This window comes from Cupressus sempervirens, chromosome 6 (genome assembly GCF_028749045.1).
Source record: "Cupressus sempervirens isolate cs-2001-9-10 chromosome 6, ASM2874904v1, whole genome shotgun sequence".
NCBI lineage: Eukaryota > Viridiplantae > Streptophyta > Pinopsida > Cupressales > Cupressaceae > Cupressus > Cupressus sempervirens.
The window spans coordinates 81,365,135-81,390,843 of record NC_143123.1 but is presented as its reverse complement, the minus strand read 5'-3'; the positions used below and the strand labels follow the sequence as shown (position 1 = coordinate 81,390,843).

Sequence of the window (25,709 nt, the reverse complement as noted above, 5' to 3'; positions counted from 1 at the left end):
TTAGGCTTTGTTCTCTTTTGGCTCTAGTGTCCAAAAAAATGATTCATACAATAAGGTATGGAGTGTGCTTGAGTAAAAGGGGTTTAGGCATAACATATTTTTTGTTTTTCCAAAACAACATACCTTTATCTTCCAAATAATGATTTCACATTGTAGATTATGGATTTCCAAATGCACTTTTTTTAAGTTATGCTAGAATTGTAAACAAGAATTGTGAATTGATTTATATTTTAGCATTGTAGGAAGCTTTGCATTAGTGCAAGAGGTATTATAGGTTTTCTCTCAAGAATCTCCTTTCTTAGGTAAGGATTTTAATTGAAATATTTGAGAGTAGAATCATTTTTAAACCTCAAATTTTAAATTGAATAGACTGCTTACATGTTTATGTTAATTACTATCTAGATAATCTCTGAATTGTGGGATTTCTTTTTGTGTGAGCCTGATTTAAGCATATTCTTAGGGAAAAATATGACTCCTATGAAGAAAAGATAGTGTTGGACTTTTGTTTCTTAGAAAGACATAAACTAATGCTCTTGAAAAACTAAAGTCTTTCCTTGTATGAGACTCTACTATGCTTATATGTTTACTCCAACTAGCTACAATTTTTCAATAGATCCTAATGATTTGCATTATCCAGAGAGGAGTTATTGGATTTGTAACAAGAATTTATAGTAATTTTTATTAAATATTATTTCTATTTTTTCTTATAAAGTATTTATATACGTTTGTTCTCCTCTTAGGTGGAGATGTGGCTCCATTCAACAAATATAACATCATTGGATTTTCTGGTTAGAGATTAAATAGAGTATACAAATTGAATGATTGGATCACATCTTTTGTAAACCCTTATGAGGAAAGTTTCAAATTTTATGATATATTTTTGCCTAAAAGGTAGTGATTGCACATGTAAGGATAACATTGTAACTAATCTAGATGAATTAAATTTAAACCTTCCAAATGCATTATATTGTAACTACACAAGTATTAGTTAGAATATATCCCGAATGCCAAGATTTAGGTTATCTCATACTCTCATTATAGTGTCCTATAGCTACTCTATACATAGCATCCTCTCGTTGAGTGGGCCTTTTATAAGATTGGAAATTACATTGTCATTTAGAATTATTGTGCGACTACCAATAGTCCAAGAGTTTCTCTTCCAAAACTTACACATTGGCCAATTAAATTTTCTTGAGGTTTCTAAGGCATTTCATAGTGAGAAAATTTGATATTAAACCCTTCCTTTCATTGTACTCATCATTAGTACTAGAGAGAACGTATTCTACAAAAATGATCAGAGATGCTAAGGAAACTAAAATAAACATAGATTTTTTTTTTATGGTGTTGATTGCCAGTTTTTCTAGGTGCTTTTATTACTCCATCTATATTTTTGATACATAAATAGTTAACATGTAATCTTGTTTCCACCATTAAACTCATTTGAAATTTGAATAAAGTGAAAGTACCATAAAATATTCAAATTGTTTCTATTTCCCACCTAACTCTAATAGCATAAAAGAATACAAACACATGATACTTTTCCATAGAATAAAAATTGTAGATTAACCATCATTTTTTAAAAGATACAAATTATCTCCAACATACTAGTTTATTAACTAATAAAATAATCAAATTCTTTCATTGAAATTTCTTAGTTTTTCTTCATACTAGTGTTAAGGCTTACTCAAAACCATAATCATATTTTTTCTATTGGTAAAAAACACATTCCACAAGACCTTTCAATTTAATAATAAATATTGGCCTTAAACAAAGTGATATGAATGCCAAGGCAGTAGTAAGACACTAGTGGATGGACACATACTTGCCTTTTGTCAAAATTGATGTGAAGGTAGGTGTTTTGAAATTTGAATGTCTCCAGTTAACATAAACTTGAAACTTTGTATGAACAATATCGTATGAGATCTATATGAATAGCTTAGCTATTAAGTGATACAGATTGACTCATCTACATGTGTATAAACTATACAATTTTACTATTAGACATTGGGTAGTCCTTTTTTTCAAAAATTATAAAAAATTTAATGTGATTTTTATGATATATTAATTATTTATAATAATTTTAAAATTATATTATATTACATGAATGTAGCTAACAAATTGAAATGGAGATAAATGTCATGACATTTTCATAATTTATAAAAAATAGTTGTTTGTGTTTCTAAACTAGATTGTGTAAGTTTTTGCATTAATATTTGTGATCAAACTTCTGATCTATCATTAAGATAAATAAAGAAAGTACAAAGAAAACACATCTTTCATGCTCTTTGTGCTCTCCTTCATCTTAATGATGAATTACATACTGTAATTCATGTAAAAAATTACTCACATAATTTAATCCATAAACACAAGCAACCATAAAATAGAGATACTATGATACCTTAAAAATAGTGATATAGTATTTAAAATTGGAAACTTGATTTCTTTATATAGTATACATTTGAATTTATTAGATTTTTAAAAAATGTTTTACAAGAAAAATATTTGATAAATTGCTCAAATTTTCAATTCAAATTAAATCCTCATATGCTCATACTTGTTCATATTAATATAAGTAACCTTAACTTTTACTTTAAAAAATAGTAATTCTTCACAAATAAAAATTGGTTTGTATTTATTACACACATTTATTTTTTTTCTCATAAATGGATGCAAGTCAAACATGGAACCTCTCTATATGAACTTTCAATAACATCATACTCCACCCCTTTTTTCTGGAAGTTCCCAGGTCTTTATTTTTTTACAGTGCATGTGTTTACACTCTACATATAGTTATATCCTTGCAAATAGGGTTGATCATCTTAAAATAAATAGTTTGGAATTGTTTAAGAGTTTGTGTTATTATTTGTCTATGGTAGATATTGGTATTACAGAAGAGTGGTTGTTTTAGTTAGATTGTTATGTACATAAGAATTCTATTTTATTAAAAGCATTCTAATTTTATATAGATATGAATCAATTGGATGTATTTTTTATTGTTGTTTTTAAGAGAATATCTTAAAATCTAATCTATTAGTATTACAAACTTGATTGAAAGGTAGATAAATAATTATCCCTCTTTAGTTAATATGAAGATCTAAGAAAATATGAGTCTCATTTCTTTTTATATCTATAATTTTTTATTCATTGAAAGATGGGATAGTAATTATTTTTCTTTATTTAATGTGAAGATTTAAGAAAATATGAGTCTCGTTCATTTTAAGTTCATATTTCTTATATTCATTAAGAATGACCATGCTTATACCTTTGATCTCATTTACACATCAAGAAAAATTAAGCAAACAATACAATTGAAATAACATAATATTTTGGTCAAACATTATTAAACTAAAAATATATTACACATCAGAATTTTGTATTAAAAACAACACATATTACAAAAAAAACAATTTTCCTAAAAATATTAGAATATAATATTATAAAGTAGATTTACATCAAGATTTTTATTCATTTTTAGAATAAATACTAATATATTAATATAACTTCTTTCTCTAATTAATAAATAATATGAGAAAATATCTCTTCAATCCTTGTAATACAAGAGAACGAATATAAAATATAAAAAATAAAAAATATTTGATTCTTATTGTTGATTTGATCATTTTTTTATTTTAACTATTGCAATATGTAGAAAATGAAATGTCTAAAATAATTATCTATCATACATAAGCATAAACAATTTGTTTCAATCATAATTTGAAGCTAGTAGAAACTTTCAATAAATAAGAAGACACAAAAAGACTTGTGTTCATGATCTAGGAGCATCCTTGGTGTAAGAGAAATCTTGCATCAATGAAAAATATTTCATTTCAGTTGTTTGAATAAGGGTTATCTTAATGTAGAGTTGTTTGTGTAGGCTTGCTACTTAGTAAGTCAATCATATGAGCTCAGAATGTCCTAAGTTTAGAGGTGGATGTCAATCTTGGATATATTAGCCTACTAGTTGAGGCTCAATGCTATATCATGTGTATTCATGGATTTATTGCAGAATTTTGGTTTGCAATCTTGGTATATAAGCTTTAGGCTCACTTTGGAGGCCTAAAAGTGCCTAGATGAGGTTTGAAAACTCGATAGATGAGAGCTTGTACAAATTCAAGCCTATAGATTAGAAGCTAAGGTTTATGAAAAGTGGTTATAATAGCTAATCAGAGCAACAATTTGAGAGTTATGGCTTTCCCAAGTTGGGCTGACCAAAAAATCCAAAAATAATCATAAAAAATGTATTTGGCTAACTCCATATGTATTTTTAGAGTCTCTCGGCCTTAGGTATTAAGTTTGAGTGTTTAGAACCTTCCTAGGCGACATAAAATTGCCTATTTGAGAAATGCTCAAACATTGTCTAGGACAACTCTAAGTGATAGTTCACAACTTTGTCTTGCAAATTACTGCAGTGAAGGCACCCATACAGGTTAGCATATTGTAATTGTGAATTCTATAATTCCGCATTGTGGCAATAATAAGAAGCACATTTTTTTTCTTGTAAATTGTTGTTATTCCTTTGTTTTTTATATGTGTTTATGGTATTAAGGGGAGAACCCCTCATCAGTTAATTATAATTAACTTATTCTAGAAATCATAACCATAGTTCCCTTATTTATTTTTTAGTGGTAGAATTTTATAACATGTCTTGAAAGGATGTGTCCATCACCAAGAAAACTAGACCCTCAAACTTATATGTGATCTCAATCATATATAGGAATATCCTTTATATAGATAATGTTTGAATTCAACTCATTTTAAGGTGGTAGATTCATTCCTTTGTTTTTTTAATTAGAAAATTAATTTTCTAAAACTATTAATGCATCTAGTTTGATTTAGCTATGTTCTATTAGATTTTTATCATAAAATCAAAGAAAATATTATTAGTCCCTATGATTAAGGTAAGAGACTATAGTTTTCAATTTCTCTATATAATTGTTATGCTATCAAGCTTATTTTGGATTTGATAAATTCTATAATCTACTTGATGACTTCAAACTATTATATAATCCTAATTTTTAGACCAAAATGCATAAATTATTTACATTTTTGTATAACCATGCAAAGCAACTTAAGTGTACTCTTACTAGTAATTGTTTTATGGGGATATTTTTCTTTGATTTGGAATGTAATGCTAATTGTAAATTTATAAGTATGCTTCATATTTGGACCATTTTTGAAGAAAACAAAAAATCACATGTAGTATGCTTTGGGTATATATTTTTGTAAGTGCAACAATATTTTCCACAATATTACTACAATTCAAATAGAAGCCCATACTATATCCTAATTAGCATGGGTCCTAGCAATGCCCAAAAGAACCAAAGATAAGATTAGTGTAATTATAATCATAATTGCATCAATGAGTCTATCTAGCTCTTCAACTATAGTTCAAAAGACTAACAAAGTAATGTACCTCCTTCAAAGATATTAATCTTCCATCACAAACACAAATTAGTCATCAAGTATAGTTCAAGGGACTGATAGAGTAATTCCCCACTTTAGATAAATTAATCTTCCACCAAAAATATAAAGTAATTAGTATGTTCCAAGAAAAAATATACTAGAAGTAGATAGCGAGTACTAAACTAAGGCTCACACAAAAATGGAGATCATGGTGTATTTTTGGTAAAATTTCATACACAACATTCCTTTCTATTTCTCTATTTATCTACTCCTCCAAATTATCAATGTATATATGATAGAAAATTGGAGTGATTCAATGACTTTACTTGGAAATCATATTACTACCAAAAACTTGAGCATTCCACAAGTTACTCTAATGTTATCCTTGATTTGTTCATGAGGCTACTTCTCAACAGTTCTTGGGAACTCTACCCATCCACCTTTTTCATAACTTTTGGTGAGATGCCTAATTAAATACCTCATTGCACCCAACACTTCCAAACAAAATAAAAATTAAACAACTTGAATGAACATCAACTACACATTCTTGTCCCTTCTTCCCACTAGTACATTTGAGGTCATTTTTTGACCATTATTGGTCAAAATTTTGACCCAATTTTCAACCAAATCTCGACCAAGTTTGACCAACCCATTGGTCAATAATTTTTTGGTCAAAATTTCAACCAACCTACTGGTTGGTCAAAATTTTGACCAATACATGAAATTTTGACACATGTTGGCACAAGTTCTACCAAGCATTGGTTGAAATTTTGACCAATGCTCAGTCGAAAACTACCAAGTATTGGTTCAAATTTTGACCAATGCTTGGTCAAAAATAGACAAGCATTGGTCAAAATTTTGACCAATGCTTGGTAGAAAACTACCAAGTATTGGTCAAAATTTCAACCAATGATTGGTCAAAAATAGCTAGCATTGGTCAAAATTTTGACCAATGATTGGTAGAAAATTGCCAAGCATTGGTCAAAATTTCAACCAATGCTTGGTCAAATTTTTTTTTAGGCCCACACTTGTTGAGGTCCACTTCAACAATTGCCCTTCTTGTGAAATTGTTGTCTAAAACCTTTCTAATGAGATAATGTGTTATGAGCTCTTCATTAGTGGGATGGAATGTGAATCCAGGAGGCAATTGCGCATCACCCATATCATGACTATATCTAAAGTTAAGAGCCTCTATTATTGAATTCTCTTCCCTATTTACCATAGAAAAGGAAATGACTATGGGTAATAGGGAAGAGAATTCAATAATAGAGGCTCTTAACTTTAGTTACAGTCATGATATGGGTGATGCACAACTGCTTCCTAGATTCATGTTCCATCCCATTGATGAAGAGCTCATAACACATTATCTCATTAAAAAGGTTTTAGAAAAAAAATTCACAAGAAGGGCCCTTGCTAAAGTGGACCTCAACAAGTGTGAGCCTTAGGGAGGGTTTAGTTCCCTCCTTTATTATTCACTATGCATATAATCCCACACACCCATTTGATCTTGAATGATGATATGTACTGAATGCTGAGTGTTTGTGCTAAATGCTCCAAAACCATCCATTTCATGCCTTCAACTGTACACAATGTCTTTCTAGTTTCTTTCTACTTGCACACACATTTCATTTCATATGATCATCTAAAAATTGTGTCACTCTAATCTCTCAACTATCTCCTCTTGATTGATCATCTCATAATTGTTGAATGAGAGCTTTGGGATAAGCAATAGGCATCCATCAAAGCATAAAGGATTTTGTCAGACGGTGTAGATGAAGTAGTAGCATTTGCCTTGGGAGACATGCTTGCAAAATGGAAACATAGATAAGTCATGTGAACTATTTGATAGGATGCCTGAACATAATGTGGTCATCAAAAGCCATGGTTGCTGGATATGCACAAAATAGATATATTGAGAGAATATATTTGTTTAAGTTGCAACTACCCTGGTAGACATGCATGAAAAATGTGGAATCATAGGTAAGGCGTTTGAACTATTTTATTGATTGCCTCCATGAAATGTCGTCTAATGGCAAGCCAATATTGCAAGATATGCATATTGATTTGTTGAATATATCCAGATGATGTAGTGACATTCTTGTTACTATAACCAATGCCACATATGTATAAAACTGGGATTCCAACTCTTGTTGAGGTTGTACATTATGTTGAATATAGTCTCAAGCCATAATAGTTTTCTATCTGACAAAATTAGAAAGAGAATCATACAAACTTGTGCGAGCTCTTTGTATTTTCTTTGATATGATATTCATGAAAAGGATGAGAAACAAAACTCTAAATAACTAGGCAAGCTCTCCATGTGCTCTACACCCCACAGGTAAATCTACTCTAATAAAAGAGGCAATAAAAAACCAATTCACTTTGTGTTTGTAACCTTGGGCAGGCTCTTAGCAACATGCTCGCATTGAACCTTTGACGTAAAGGAGAAATAGACAAGCTCATAACCCTCAGGAAGGCTTTCTTAGATAAGAAGTTTTTGAGTAGACACAAATCCTCAATAATAATGTTGCTGCAATTTTCTTGTTTAAATCCAAATAAAGTTGTATTATCTTGGGTAGAGGAGACTATATTGTTTGTGGTTAAGGATCCTTTGGGTCAGTAGAATCACATGCAAGCTAGATTTGACATTCCAATAAGAAAATTGTAATAAGAGCTAGGAGCTTGCCTAGTGATTAGGGCTTGAGACTAGACACTGCATGAAGCATTTGTAGTCATTTGAGTCTGAAGTGTCACTAGCACAAAATCAAACTGAAAAGGAAACTTGGCGAATAAAACTAAATAAAAATAGTCCTCTTGAGTAAATATCAACATTGTATGAACAATACCATTACAGTGCACTATACTTGGTACAAATATATTGTTGGCTGAGTCCCATGACATAATGCTAGTTCCTAGGTATGTCAATATGCCTACTTATCTAGGTATATCATTTTTTTAGGGATAAAGGAAAATCTACTGAAAAAAGAAAAGAACACTTTTTACAAATTCACACAGGTATAAACCCATTCATCTCTGAAGGTAATGCTCTTACTACCGTTTCAACCCTAGTAAATTTGTTGTAAGTTCCCAAGTGACGATAGCTATAGCATTAGCAGGGAAAGCTCTCACCAATGTAGGTCCCAAGCCAACATATAATCCTCTAAAATTGAGTGCTCTATAAATCTGCCAAACATAGAATTGGGAAATGGTTTCATGTTCATTAATATGAGCACTTATTGCTTTTAAATTCATCTATTGGTTATCTAAAACTACTTAGTACAATAGATCCTAGACAAAAAGATAGAAGCTAAGTCCTATGGTATTTGAATATTTAAATTTTAATCTTTTAATTAGAACATTCTATATACCCACTATAAAATAAGCATGCAAACAATTGGTGTTAGTATCGTGAATGATAATTTTTTAATCCAGAACACAAGAAAACATGCAAATAAATGAATTAACCCAATTCAATAATCCAACCATCAATCCTAATAGATATCCTAATTGTTGTCATAAGAATCCAACAGCTTTGTAAAAGCCTAGTCAAAATCTTTATTAAAAATTAATTTAAAAACATTTTTTCTAGAGTAGAGTCCATGTAAAAATGAAATTTTATGTCCTACCATCCTGATTGTGTGTATAGGATTTCTGTTGGCATTAATATTTGGACTTGTTTGAATATGGGTTTTTGCAACATCGAGAGGCAAAACAACTAGCCAAAATTGCAAAGCAAATTACAAGTTTTTTTGCACACATTTGATCTGCAAAAACTAAGTTTAAATACTTAAATTGAAATTCCAACATTAAGGTTACATACCTCAATTCCTGCAAGCCCACCAAAGACAACTCCAACTCCTGCTTCTATAAAAACTTTAGAAGAATAGTTGAAAAATTGAGAAGACTGGGAATTCATTTGGGGATTCACCTTATCATGTGTACTAATAAGTGAAAGCATATGATAACGATTCAGTTCATAAGTACTGAAGAAAACTGTGTTTCCAATAGACTCCCTAAAAAATGTAGTTAGGCCACCATGAAACAAACCTTGTACCTAGAAAATTATGCACCAATGAAACAATCAAACAATATCTTGTATAATGAAGGATACCACGTGAAGCATTTATATTGCATGTCTACAACTACATACCAAATAGTAACAACAATTTAACACCTTACCCTTTCATTTTTAAGAGTTTGCAGTGCACAATCTAGAGGCCCAACATATATCTACTGATGCTTTTTCAGTTGCCTGTTGTCATTCTCCTAAACTTGCAATCTACATTGCAAAACAACAAATAGTCAATGGTATGGAGTCTAGAGTTCAATTTATATACATAAAATAGATACAAAGTCTAGTTCTTGTTACCTTTATCAAATCTGCTGGGCATAGTACAAAACTTATTAATGCTCCACCAAAAGCCATAGAAGGAACAAAAATCTGAAGTTTGGGCTTGCCACTACTAGGATCTCCTCCCTTTCCAAAGAACCACCATGCCAAATATGATCGCATCAGGACCGCAGACATAAACTACACACTACAAAGAGGAAAAAGTACATCAAACAGTCACCAATATGCCTATGAATATGCCTATGAAGATAAATCAATATGCCTACTTATCTAGGTATATCATTTTCTTATGGATAAAGGACAATCTATTGAAAAAAGAAAAGACCACTTTTTACAAATTCACATAGGTATAAACCCATTCATTGTGGGAAAGTAGAAAGCAAATCTAAAGTACTAGTGATGCAAACAAAAGTATCTAGCATCCAATCAGGCAATTCACCTTGAACATCTATCCAAGTTGCTCAACGCACTCCATAACAAGTTGTTGGTGTGCTAAAATAACAAGTTGTTGGTGTGCTAAAACTTTTCTACTCTTCATAATTCTTACAATTGATGCATCAATTTCATAATGTCTATCTTTATCCACATCCTCAATTGATCACCTTTTTTTCCTCATCCACTAGTTAAGCATTAGCCCTACATTAGAGATTTTGGCACTTGATCACAATATTGAGAAGCGTGAAGACAAGAACAATGAGACCACAAGGTTCTCAAGGTTAAGCACTCACCACTTGTTGAATAAAGGAAGCACCTTGCAGTCTAGCAACCCACGTGAAGTACCTAATTGAGAGGAGCCTACTAGAGAGTTGGTTAGCACATTCTTTTTCATTGTTGAGATATTTTAGAAACCCAAAACCCCAAATAGAAAAAGCAAACAAACAAATTCAAGACCGTTTAAGCTTTACCCAATAATAATATCCCAGGAGTCCAAGAACAACATTTGACTACAAGGGTGGTGACGAGAAGTGTGGGGCAACATCCCTTCAGACCATATAAATTCTTCTACAATTCATGTTTTGAATGCCATAAAAACCTAGAATTAAATTAGAATCCATGGTTTGAATAATATAAAGTCTTAGAATCAATACAAAATCCATGGTGTGATTGCTATGAAAACTTAGGACCAGTAATAAATTTCATGCTGTGAATGCAATAAAGACTCAGAGTAGTCATATAATGTTTTTAAACTCAACAGATTAAATGCATTGCAGTAATTACCAGTTGTGATGTAGCAAGATGTGCATGAACCTATAATGTTCATCATACTAATGGCAATCATCTCTTTATTTCCATCAATATTGTAGTTCTTGAACAGTGCAAAAGTTCTGCCAACTATTATTCCTTCCTACATGGGACTCATTTAAATCAGCCAGAGGTAATAAATTACCAGCCAATGCACATAATTCAAGGGATTAGCTCTTACAGTGAGTGTGATGATGCCAGTTATCAGTCTTGCCTTCACAAGGGTCTTTAAATATTTGGCCTCGAAAACAAAGAATTAAGCAGTCAATGGGTTCAAAACACTTTTTAAGTGACCAACCTGTTTCAAGCCACCCACAAAAACATTAGCAAAAGAAACATGCATTTTAGGACTAGAAAATCATGTTTAGAACAAAAATTAGACATAATATCGAACAAATTGTTCCATACCCATCGTGTTTCAAACTCGCTAAATAACTAGTATCTTTTAGGTAGTGATATTGAACATGTACAAATCATAATAATAAGTGATTTGATAAGTGATTCATTCTACCATACTTAGACGTGAGTGAATTGAACACATTGTGCATAAATGAATACAATACAGTATAGAATAGTTGGTGATAGAAACTCATACAATCTCAAACCCATGTTTATCAGCATGTGTAGCGAACACCAGCATGCTACTAAGAATTACAGATGTGAGAGGAGTAGTTGCTGAATCCAAAAGAGCTTAGGATTTTTCTTACTCTGTCAAATCAACCCACAAGAATGAAAAAATAGATCAACACCATATCAGACATAAGTCATTCCATGCCATTTCTTCTCGTTTTTATGAAGGTTAGGTATTATATGGATAGAAAAATGAAAGAGAATCATGAAGTTATGTTATAATACTAACAATTTGATGAGTGGTGAGTAGAAAAGAGAGAAAGCATATTCCAAGCATGATGGTCTCCCACCTCCACTACACATCGATACAATTACAAGAAGACAATAACAATAAGTTGGCAATATACTTTATTCAAGAATGAATTCTTTACTCCAGATGTATTCAAATCACAAGGTTGCTGATTCATTGCATATAAACATACCTTGTGAGTTTGTCTGCATACTGATCTCATGGAAGACACTATGTTTGTCTCTGTAGTAAAATGTTGAAGACCAAGAATGCCTTTTAGCTGTTGGAGAGAAACAACAGTGGTTGCTTCATCCATGAAACCCATGATAGTTGCATGCAATAGAAAGTCTATAATGAATCCCAACCTATAGTAGAATCATAAATGATGTGACACATACTATTAGTGACCAAAACCAGTTGTTTGGCTCCACTAAAAAAGATTCTAGTGTTGTCCATGAACTTTAAATAGTTATATAAATCAGTATGACTTTCTCATGCCATCCCAAATAAGCAGAATTACATAACTAAAAATAGAAATATGGGACTTGTTAAAACCATTGAATTACACTAGTTTTTAGTGCAAGCCTCCCACTCAATTATGTACAGTCACATGTATCTTCTCTATAAAAGAAGAATACTATGAAGGACAGACATTGAGAGGCTTGCATAGTGACATTATTACATTATTAGACATGTAAATAATCAACCTAAAAATGCCCATGCTTGCTTGAAAAATCCCAACAAAGAATGTTGCAGTTAGGGCCAAGTGCAAAGCTAGTTGACGATTTTGTGTTGGGGAGACCTCCTTGGCAATCAACGATCCTATAAGAAGTGACACAATCACCAATTATCTCTAAGATGGTTTATAGCTTCTTCCAAATCACCTGAGAAACTCTGAGATTAGAACAAATGCAAAAGGAAATCTATGTGATACCCTTCCAGAAATAATATATGACAACCACTCTACGGATTCTATTAGCAAAGAGTTTATACCATTTGACATTGCCTCCATTTCTTTGCCCTTGGCTGCTTGGGTAGAATCTCATTGCTCTTCAATTACTTCAATAGAGGGATTTCCCATCTATCAGTAACTACATATGTTAATTAAGGAGTTGATGTTAACAACATCAATCATGTAGAAGCTCCAAAAGCAAAACTAACTCTGACTCAAAATGTACTATGACATACATATTTTAGTTTTCAATAGAAAATATTATCAATCCAAGCCTTACTTTTTGTGGGGGGTCATTGTCTGGTTCAACAACTCCTTCATTGTCATGTTCAATGTCTAATTCAACAATCTCATCATCATTGACATTTTCTTCTGACACTTTTGGTGTAGCACTTGAAGTACCAAATTGTTCATCTAGATCTATATCATCATCACTTTCATCCTCGAAAGTACTTTTTTGGAGCACATTTTACAAAAATTCAGTTAAAAAAACTACAAACATTTTGGATTCTCATGAACGTTATAATTCAGATCAATATAAAACTCCATAGAAATTGATAAAATTGATCCAACACATGCTTGATTTGTTACAATTCCTACCCGAAACTCCTTGGAATAACACTAGTGAGTTCTCAGGTGAGAATAAAGTTAAATATGGGAACCAATTTTTATTTAGAAAGCCATCTAATACAGTGCAAAATGTACACAAAAGAAAACTTCAAAAGCACAAATACCAACAAAGATGTTTGGGACTCAACTTTGGAGTACAAACATATGATATTGAGATATTTTATAAACTGTAATTCTAATATAAACCTGCCTGCTAAATCATAATATGCGTGTTTGCCTCAAAAACACACAACTGAATCCTAATAGTAAGATCACAATTTTACTTCTTGTGTAAAATATCTCCTACTTATCAAGCTTCAAATATCTTAATCTTTTTCTACTTTACTTCTTCCAGTAATGCTTGAGAATTCAATGGGACTTAAATGTTTCAATTTAAAAAAAGTACAAATTTCCCGATATCTAAGTGTCCAAGTCATTTACTATAGTCTACACTAATGCAATGTCTTTGTTCCTCATATATTTTGCCTAAGAAATTAATTAAAATAACTAATTAAATATCAAATTGTCTTGATATTACTGATATTCTTTCATTCCATTACTGAGTTTCTTTCATTCCATCTGTCCCATATGATGATTATCAGGAGAATTTTCTAATAGAATTTAAAGGTTTTCTTTCAATTTTCAATGTCTATCCTTTTATAAGGGACTTAGTAAATTTGGACAAGGTCCTTTCTAGGTTCAAGTATTTTCACAAAGAAGAACATGAGAAAAATTTGGTCATTGAGGGGGGGTTCCAGATACTTCTATGCTGTGAAAACAATATTAACTATTTAAGTTATTACAAGCTCAACAAAGTAACCACAAGTACACTTAGCTAGTTTGCTAAAGTCTTGATTCCCAATCAATGGGTTGCATTAAATGCAAGCATGCCGTAATTGATCTTAATATTAGCGTTAGTAATGATTTGTTGTATTGAAATCATAGATTGGTGAAGCCAATGGCAAGAGCTATTTATTAAAAAAAATTTAACTGAAATCATGTATCACTGAAACCCATGGTAAAAGCATTCAAGTTACTAGATGAAACTTATTCTGTGAGCCCGTATATTTGAGTTACAGGGTTTGCCACACAATCTTTCTCCATCATCATATATTGACCATATCAACTCCATGCAAAATTTATACAACTGTGGTACTCAGTAAACAACATTCATTCCTTTGCATTTCTTCATCTTTTGCTTCATTCACATTGACTATGAAAGTGTACTCTTGATCACACCCAAGCTATCAATCACACATGAAATATAGTGTATATGTCTTCTCTCCAAGCTCTAAAGGTGCAGTAATCCCAAGCTTGACTTTAGTCTTCCTTTGGAGCAATACCCTCTTAATGGCTAGTAGTTGATTGCTTTTTAAATCCCCAATTACTAGCCACCATACTTCTTCCTTTGCTTTGGGATACCTTGGTGCATCAACTGGACCCAACTCATGTCTACCTTCAAGATCTCTTTCTAGAGCGACCTGCACTATTACATTCTCTCCAGCCCTCACATCATCACTATCAACTATGTCATATGCCAAATCAATGTTTGGGAAGTGATTACAAAAATGAGCAATGTCTAACAATTGTGAATCTGTCATTTGTAACAATTCACGCCTTTAATCATCCTCCATCTCAACTAAATCAAAAATAGTTTCAATGTTTTTCCCTGGATTTTCATGGCACTTCTTAGCAAGTTCCTTGGTGAAATGTAGAAGCTGTAACAGGACAAAATCACGGTCCTAAAGACCTTGTGTAACCATTTGGCTCAATTCCATTGCTGCAAGAGCTAGATTGAACCAACCATTACCAGAAATAACATCCACCATAGCTTGAAGAAGCTAGTTAGCAGAAAGAAGCTTGCTGATCTAGTGTTAGGTTGCCAGCTATGACATGCCTTGAAAAGTGAGCTTACAAAAATGCATTTGCCTTTACATGTGGATCGATATATTTTGGTTTGTCAATAGAAAACTTTTGATGATTTATCAATTTTCTTATTGTTTCTTCTTCAGCTGGCCGTATGGGAAGCTATGAATACTCTAAGGTAGAAGCAAGAATTTCAAGAAGCTCTTTTAGCTTTGTCTTTGCAAATAAGGATGAGCTGAAGAGTTCAATGGTGGTATAGCTAATATAGTAGTAAGATCCTATCATCCTCAGGTTCAAAGGAGAAAGATACATATCATCTTCTATGGAGACACATTTGCTTGATTCCAAATCACTCAACATACTCTCTATAAGCTCAAAAAGGTGGTTTGACAAATGCCTATGGCTGACACCTTGAAGATTATAGTAATTCAGATTCTGTGTGAGTCTTTGATAGAAGAATGTCCAAGTAAGATAGTCTACAACATCCTTCTTACTTTCAATAGTACCCATGACAACTTCAGCATTGATATGATCATGGAGAAAGTGATCTAGATGACCCTCCATGGGAAATGGCTCATATAAGATTTTTTTATAATATTATTTATGAGGTGCATGGCATAAAATTACACACTTTCTAGCATTATCAAGCAGAGGTCTACTGGCACACCCCATCATTTGGAGAAGATTAGTTATAGGATAGTTTGTGTGAGCATTTTCCTGTCCATCATAATACTGTATACCCATGACAACAACCAAATGAGCTAACAAAGACAATCCCCAACTCATTGAACTGCTTGCAATGTACACCTAAATTGCCCCTGCATTGAAAAATTGGGCTACAAGTTGTTGTTCTACCAAAGTGAACATTATGATGAAAATGTTTTTATTGGGTTGATGATAGCATTAAACAATCATAGTTCAAAGTAAATAAAAGAGAGAATCTAAAACTAGGAAAGAACTATAGATTTAAGTAGATTTTCCTCAGGCATTATGATTAAAATTTTTTTGTTAATAACAGAATTGCACAATCATAGCTCAAAGTAAATAAATGAGAGAATCTAAAACCACGAAAGAATCCATATAGATTTGAGTAGATTTCTTTTAACATTATAATGAAAAAAAATTTGTTGACAATAACATTGAATAATCATAGCTCAAAATAAAAACAAAATTCTCAAAAAACCTTAGCAAAGGTCAAATTTCTTGACAAGGACCTTGCCTACAAGTTTGAGTGGCCTAAGAGGATTGGGGGTTTTGGATCACCGAGGTAATAAGCTTAGAGATTCCATTGAGATGTTCCTATTTTCACACCTAGAAATGCAACAACTCAATCTACCACATAATAGTTATACTGTGCTATTTTCTTAACTTCTTTCCCCTCTTCTTTTCTTGCATCTCCTTCTATGGCTATCTTTTCTACCATGTTTTCCACTTTCCTTTTCCTAGTACAACTATATAATTGTTCTCTCACCATACTATAGATATTCCATGGGTCAACTACTTTCATGTAGGTATAATCGATCTATTTCCATAATAAAGAAAATGTTCTCTACATACTTCTCTATAATTGCCCTTGGAATTCTATGTCTTTATTTCATATTAATCTAAAAAACTTTAATCATTCTAAAGTTACCTTCTATAATTATAGCCTTATTCTACATGTACTGATCAGTGATAAGTTCCATAGTGCATTTATCAGACACCCAAGATGAATTTGACATATTAGGGAATTTATGTAAGATATGAAAGTATATATACATAATCAGTTATCCAAATCTAAATGGCTAGATCTTTTCATGTTTAATTATCCTCACATTTTCAAGTAGTTGTTTCCTTATCATCTTGCACACATCAAAATTTTCCTTTGTTTATAACTATCTTATATGTAGTTTATATGACTCCTACTATCATTGATATGTGTCTTGAACTACAATATATTTTATATCCCAGAATCTTGGCTAAACATCCTACATTAATTTTCCTACTATAAGACAATTCCATTTCTCTTCAATCCCATTTAGTCCCTATTTTTTCTCAACTTCCTTCTTTATAATTTTAGTTCAATAAAAATATGTATCGATTCCTTAGTTCTTGACGTGGTTTGGTATCCTAACCAAACATATCATCATGAATTTTTCTCAAAACAATTATTAAACAGATTATTGAGGTTTAAATTATCCATTATTTTCCGTGGCACAACCTTCTACCAAAGTCCACCATTCTCACAAGGTACTTGAGTCCCTTAGTAAAAGTAGCAGCCTGCAACGTCAGATAGTAATAGTCAATTACATATGCATAATAGTTTGTTGTGTTGAGCCTGCATAGGTAGATGAGTTGGCTTGAGGTTGTGGGTAGTTCCCCATGGTCTCCAAATTGATCTTCATATCTTTGTTCACCTCACATATAAGTTATTTACAATAATTAGAAAATCAACCTCTAGCGCTATGACTAATGCCCTACGACCAAAATTTTGAAGGAACAATAACATGCAATTAGACTTCTTGATGTATAAATTGGGTTTTAAAAAAATCAATTTCCTTTGGGGAAAGTACTTATTTGGTTTTGAATACTAATGTTGTGGAGTTCGTTTCAAATCATATAGTGTCTTTTCAAGTGACATACCATGTGTTCCTTTTCTTTTCTAACAGAATTTGGTTTTCAGATCTTCATTTAGGAATGTACTTCATATCTATTTGGTGGATATTCGAACTATGATTGGAAACAAGCTTTATCAACATTCTAATCATAATTATCTTTGCAACTAGAGCAAAGATTCATCAATCTTCAATTTGTTGCTCTTTAGCTACTTATCTTGCTTTGTGCTTGTCAATTAAAAAATTATTTTTAAACTTGATCTTAATACTTTTTATAATCAATGGCTTTCTTTCCAATGTCTATGTCTCGACTCAACACATTTTTTCATTTTTCTTTCCTTCTTGCTTCATCATAAATACTTGGTTCACAAGCACTTATGATGTTCTTCTTGCTAAGATTATGAAGTGGACAATGACTTTCAATCTAGATAATCAATTTCTTCTCTTCCTTCTATAGATTCAATGGGACTTTTAGAGTTTGGCTCAACTTTTTTGGGTAAGTGTGATGATATGTAGTGCACTATAAATTTTCTCTTCGGTGAAAGGATTAGCACCTCTAATTTTCAAATGGAGATCAACTAGATCTAGTTGGAAATCTAACCTTAAAAGTACATTTTATGCGAAATTCCAATCACAGTTAAAGACATTTAGCTATTGGAAAATGGCAAGATTATGTCTTATTTCAGATATGCAATAAAATGGGCAAGAAATGTGGAAGAACATTAAGTTTTTATCCACCAAAACATGAGTAAAATTGTATAAATTGAATGTATTTTTAAAAATAATGTCAATTCCCTTCAAAAGAAATATTTGGCATGCAACTTACTTGCTGAAGATGTTTCAAGTTCAGTAATTCTTTAATCACAGGATCCACAATAGTTGGAAGCTTTGACCTATCTGTCAGCTGTGGCTTGGCCTGTAGCAACCACAAATTCATTAGTATATGCATCTCAACATTTAAAAAATACATCAAGCAATTCAGGTCAGTTCCAGTCTGTAAATTAACTGGCATTTGTTTCTTCTTTAACATATTCAACAATCAAGTACAAGGTTTTTTAGTTTGGACTCTGCCCTAATGAGCATTGCTAATCAATGTTATAAACTTCTTAAGGCTTCTAATGAGCATGGCAAGATCCTTCTTGGTAAATTGGAGAATTCTGATGAGGATAGAGCCATTATCTAGCTCACTGATGACATTGCCGGTCATGCAACAAAGAATCCTATTGGACCAAGTAGAAGGATTAGAGCCAGCTATAAAAGGAAATAGTCTTTTGTGGCCTCTAAGGTTAAAGAGCTGAAGAAAGTGGCAGAGAATATGAACAAGATTGCATTGGAAGTGGTTGAGCTACTAAAAAATCTTGGGTAGCTATTTGTCTGTAATTCTTCTCTGGGTTTTGTTGTCTTGGGTCTTTGTGTTGGGGAGCCTGGCCCTTGCTTTGTTGTCATCATTGTTGGAAATATTCAGGACTAACAAGGTTACTGAGAGGGGAGGGGTGAATCAGTAAACTTTAAAAAATTTAAACCAATTCTGCATAATAACAAATTCACCATTCATTCATCTTCTTTATTGTACGCATGAAAAGATTAACACATTGATTTGGTGACCCAAAAACCTTTCAATTTGAAAGTAAAACTGGGGTGGGGATGATGCCCACAAAACTTCAATACTACAGTATAAAGTTGATCGATTAAGGCTTACAATGATCACTTCTGGTGATCTGCCCTGTTAGGAGCAAGTAGGACTGCTAGATCCACCTTGTTAGAGGATTTACAAACATACAATGAAGTATGCACTCTGTTAGGAGATTTACAAAAGACTTTTAAGTCTACCCTGTTAAAGGATTTACAAACATATTCACCTATTAAGATGAAGCAGTGGATCTGCTTGCAACTGGTTTGCTGATTAGATCTTATGTACTGATCACTTGATGTGATGGATATATCTTTGCTGCTCCTTGATAACCTTGCTGAATACTCTACTGCTGATTCTCTTTCAATTCGCTCAATTACATTCTTACTTCACTCTATTGCAAATGGCACAATACATTACATATATACCATTCCAATATTTACAGCAATAAGGTCGGCTGAACACAAGTGGACAAAACATTACTGAGTTGGCCAGATAGTAGAAAACTCAGGTTCCTCAAACTCACTCGGTGACCTTCTGACACTCGGCATCCACTGCAATACACTGCATCATCATGTACTCCGTAAGAGCAGGGGTACAGTCCATACTAATCATTCTGAGTAGCTTGGAACTTGGTAACCACTGGTGACTCGATAAACATTGTGTCACTCGGTAGAAACTAACTCCGATGATTCACTTGGTAAGCACTGAATACTTCTTTTACCTTTCTGTCTTGGTAATCACTGAAACCTTCATTTACCTTCCTGACTCGGTAAACACTAAATCCTTCGTTTACCTTCCTGACTCGATAAATACTAAATCCTTTATTTACCTTCCTGACTCGGTAAATACTAAATCCTTCGTTTACCTTCCTGACTCAGTAAATACTAAATCCTTCGTTTACCTTCCTGACTCAGTAAACACTACTGAACATACTTGGTAACCAACAAATGCTCGGTATGAACTATAAACTGAGTGATGAACTCAGTAAGCATTCAGAATCAAATAAGTGTTGTAACTAATGACAAATGTATCATTATTCCAACAATCTCCCCCTTTGGCATTAGTGACAAAAACACTTATGAGCCAAAATTTATATACAAGATCTGACAAAACTGACTTGATTTTGCTGTGCTGAATATACATGGGCTACCTTACATATAACTCCCCCATACATTATACACAAGGTTTTTACATGAGTTATATGTCTTTATTCATATTATCACCACTATCATTATTTCTTTATTACTTTATTACCTTCTCCCCTTTTGTGTCTGAATCTCCTCTATATATTAGTTTCTCCCCCTTTTTGACAATAATGCCAAAGAATAAAGAATGTATTTACATGGAGACACCAAAATGTGATAAATTCAGAATGTACCTGAAGAATTAGTTGCAAAGTTTTATCCCAATTGTCTTGTAGGATTTTACATGTGGAGAGAGCTACTTGAACTTCTGCAGAAAGTTCAATCACATGGTCTGCAACAGAGAAGTTATTGTCATGGATCAATGTTTTTGAATATGCAATGTGTTTCTGCATTGTGTTCATGATGGGAAGGATCATCTTCTGGATTTCCAGCAGTTTAGACCTTATCCTTCCTTCCTCTTTGAGTAGCTCTGCCTGCTTCTCTGCCAAAAATTTGATCCTGAGGTGATCAGATGAGCTTGAGCTAGGGTCAAGCTTCAACAATTGGGCACTTATCTTCAGATCCTTATCTATCTTATTTAACTTTTCTCTTATTTCCTTTGTATACTCAGTAACATCAAAAAGTTTTGCAAAAAGTGAGGCTACGTTATTAAAAGAATTTTCAATGTTAGAAAAAATTGAGGTTAATTCAACCTGTTTTATTGCTAAGTGCTGAGCAATGTGCTCAAGCACCTTATTTTCAAATTTCCTTTCTGCTTTCTCCATTAACTTTTCTTGTCCTGAGATATCCTCATTAAATTTATTCACCGCTTCTTCTAGCTGCAACAAAATGTGTTGAGATGAATCCACATCAACACTTATAGCCTCAATTATTATGTTTTTAGCACTCTCAATTATGTTGAATTCTCTGTCCCTTTCATTCCTTAGCTGCATTTGTTGTGCTTTTTGCTCTAGACGTTGACTAGCCAATCTTAGTTCATTAACTGTAGCAGTTTCTAGATTTATCTTTGGAATGACAATTTCTTCATCCAAATCTATATCACCATCTAATACTTTGCCTGTAAGTAGCAGTTTCAATGGTGTCTTTGGTTTATCTGCAGTACTTACCTCTTTTCCTTTTGAAGTAGATACAATGGTTGATGATGTAGGACTAGTAGTCAAGACTAGAATGAGACCAACTAAAGGTAAACTAAGAGAAGTGCTGGCTATATCAAAACTTGATATACTTCCCAAAAATGATGTACTACTAAAAAATGATGTACATACTAGTATATTTACAATTGGAGAACTGACTGGAGCAAAAATTGGGGCCAATATGGCTGAGGAAGACAAAATTGATAAGAAACTTGGAAGACTTACTGTACAAGCTGCAAGTGGAAGAGATATACTCGGTGAAGTAATTGCTACAGTGGATGACTTGATGGTTGATGATGTGCTTTGAAGCTCAGTAACTGAAGAAGTGACTGTCAGCTCGGTAGATGAAGTGCTTGGCACTTGCATTGCAGAAACCTGGAGCTGAGAGGAGACTAGAGGAAATTGAGCAATGGATGTCTCTGTTGTGCTCACAATCTTTCTTGAAGATCCTATCTCCATAGTAGATTTTACAGTCTTTGGTGGAGAGTGAGGAAGGGAGGCAATGACAGCTGCTGCAATTTTGACTGCATCATCCTCTTCCTTAACATTTTCTTCCTCCTTTTCTTCTTCTTCCTTCTTTTTCATTACCTGTTCAAGGTCTTCATCAGTTACTTCCATGGAAATGGGGTTGCCACCATCCATATCCTCTTCATCATCACCATTGTCATCATCATCCTTGATCTCTATGGGTTCCTCAGTTGTCTTATGCAGTTTATATGCATCACTCCAGACATCAGTTGCATTTTTAACAACTGGCTCAATGCTTTTTAGCAATATGAGACATGTATTAAATCTCATATTCATTCTGCCTTCATGATCCTTCAATGCCCTTTTGATTTCTGCATTTGTTAGGCTAGGGACCAGTTCTCTTAATCTTTGCTCAAAAATGTCTTTAACTGTTTGCTCAGTGTTCTCCCATCTCACCTTTATTTTATCAAATAGTTCAGCAGGAATTTGGGAAACAAATTGGTCTGGGGAGAATTTCCAGGTTCCCAACTTCTCCATTACCATATCTTCAATTTCTTTTTGCTCAGTAGGAGTTCTGGTTTCATATTTCAATGCCTTGAAATTGCTGATTCTTGCACCAATCCTTAGTTGTTTCATCCTTTCTTCAAATGTTAGAGGAGGTTTGCTGAACACAACTTATTTCTTGCCTCTCCTGGTTCTCCTTGTGAACACCGCCTGAGGTTTGGTAATGATTACCCTACCCTTTTTCTTTGCTGGCTCTACTTCCTTTTTTGGCTCCTCTTCTTCTTCTTCCTTTTCTTCATCCTCACCGTTGCCCTCAGTAAGCATAAGAGGTCTAGTATCAGTTTTCAACTTTTCTATCTTTCTCTTTCCTTTAGAGATTGCTTGAGGAAGTTTGATTTCAAGCTCTATTCTAACCTTTGCCTCTTCATAGGTTCCAAATGCAGGCAACTTGGGATCCACTGGTTCATTTACCAGTGCCTCAATGATATCTCTGGCATCATCAATATTTAGCTCATAGGGCAATGGTTTTACCCATGCCACTCGGGGTTTGACTACCTGGATGTAGACTCTGTCACAGTCAACCATGAAACATACATCATCCTTATAATCTTCAACAAGTTTTGGAGGTATCTTGAACCTGTTGTTCATCCTTTCCTTGAAATCTTCAAAATAATTATCCATTACCTTGTCAAAATTGATACCCATTTCTGCTATGAACTCGTTTATTTGATACAAAATTGGAGTATCTTTCCTCCATACACCTGCACCTTTAGATGGAAAGAATTTTTGTACATAGAAAAATAAACAAACTAGCAAAGAACCAAATTTACAGGGGTTTGTCTTTGCAGTCCTTATGCTATCCATGTTTTTATTCAATTGTTTTAATAGCACATCAGCTAGGTCAAACTCCATGTTTTTCTTCACAATATTATATGCCAAATCTACAGCCTCACAGGGTACACTATTCAGCCTGCTAGAACTATACAGTTTGTATGCAATAACACAAATACCAAATTTTAGTTCTATATCTGAAACATTGTTAAGCTTTAAACCTCTGCCATCCCATACAGCTTGGGTTAATTTCTGAAGTTCATCTCGACCTAGGGTTTTGGTGGTTTTGGCTTTGGTCAACATTGGTAAACCCATGATCTTGTGGATCATCTTCTTCGTTATGAGAATGGGTTGCTCTAACCACAATTGTCCATTATGCACACGGCTTAAGATTTACCTTACCCATTTCACTTGGAAACTCCTTAGCAGATGCAGAATATGGGTTAAACCTTTGGTTTCCAAATGTTTAAACTCAAGTTTTAGGGTTCCATCCACGCATAACTTGGCTAGGGTACTATCCATATCTAGTGTCCCTATTTCTTGCATAGTACACTTGAAATGAGTACGAATATCATTGATAAGAAGTACCTTTGGAGGGATTTGCGATTGAGCTCCATGCAGGTCGAGTGATTCAGCAATGGTAGGAATGATTTTGAAATTGGGCACCTTCCATTCGACTCCCTTCACAAGCATTTCAGAACCTTTCTTCGCCTTGCTGCCACTGGTGCTTGCAGATTCCATTGCTGCTCGGTGAGAGAACGATTTCGTAACACAAATTCTTCGCTGGAAAATCACTTCAAATCACTTGAACTCGCTTGGATGTACTTGAAAATATATTTTCTCTGTGAACTCTGAATTTGCGGTGAAAAATGAGATCAAATTCTACCTTTTTGATCAAAATTTTGTCATTAATGCTCGGGTACGAAGGTAGCTGAGAATTAGGGTTTTACAAATAGTCACCGACTTACTCGATAAACCTTGCAACTCAGTGAACACACAAAAACCTTTCTTATTTTCTCGACCAAGCTCGGTAAAGTCTGAAAACCAACCTTACTCGGTAGATGCAACACTGTGAATAATGACTTGTATCTGCAATACTGATTTATTATTTCCACTCCTTCTTTCTGGAACTGCTTAGGATATGGCTTGAAGATGCAGTCCCTTATCCTTCTTGATAAGTCTAATTAGGAATGGTGGAGTCACCCACTTCTAGAGTGACATTTCCATCATTTGAATTTTCTTGCTCGGTAGACTTAGGAATCCACTGTTGTTTCATTTGCTTTTGAATATTATCAGCTCTAGTTTTCTTTTCATCTTCAACCTTTCCTATATTCATGCAATTCTTGGCTATATGACCAAGTTTAGTACAAGTATAGCATCTTATGGTTGTATCTTTCTTCCTTAGGTGATGCCTTCTACAGTTTGTTCCTATGTGTCCATATTCTCCACAATAGTGACATCTGCACCAAGTATTGTAATCCCAACCAAATATTGCTTTGACAATTTGTTCTGCTGGATTGAATGATTTTGATCTACATTCAAATGCCTTGTGTCCTTGTTTCTTGCATTTGTGACATTCGCCTTCAAACTTTGGTTTCTCCTTGCATTCATTGGCTTTGTGACCATGCTGATTGCAATTGAAACATTTTCCATTGAATTTACCTTTACCATTACTCCAACATTTCTTAGATGTATGACCTATCTTGCCACAATGATTACAAGTGGGTCTTTGATTCCATTGGGTACCTTGTTCAGAATATTCACCTTCTTCCTTGTATCCAAGACTTTACCTTTTTTCTTATAAATTTTTTTCTCATTTTTGCTGATTCAATTGATTCATGTCTGCTTGAGATTTCATCATCCTTTCATTGACTTGTTTTTCAACATTTAGATCATTTTCCAAGATTTCATTGATTTGCCTTTTAGATCTTAGGTCTCTTCTTAGACTTTCATTGATTTGTCTTTCAATATTCAATTCATTTCTCATTCTTTCACTTTGTGCTTTGAGAATCCTGATTTCTTCATTTGCATTGGATAGTTGATCTGCTAGATCTTCATGTTCAAGGGATTGATTTTGAGTTTCATTGTCCCTTCTTTCTATTTCTTCTTGCATCATGTT

General features: G+C 33.2%; 1 pseudogene; it reads right to left on the bottom strand.

The window, feature by feature from the left end:
* Nucleotides 1–8,454: 8,454 nt before the first annotated feature.
* The window catches only part of LOC149551259 (mitochondrial arginine transporter BAC1-like), a 124,389-nt pseudogene continuing 107,134 nt past the window's right edge, over nt 8,455–25,709 (bottom strand).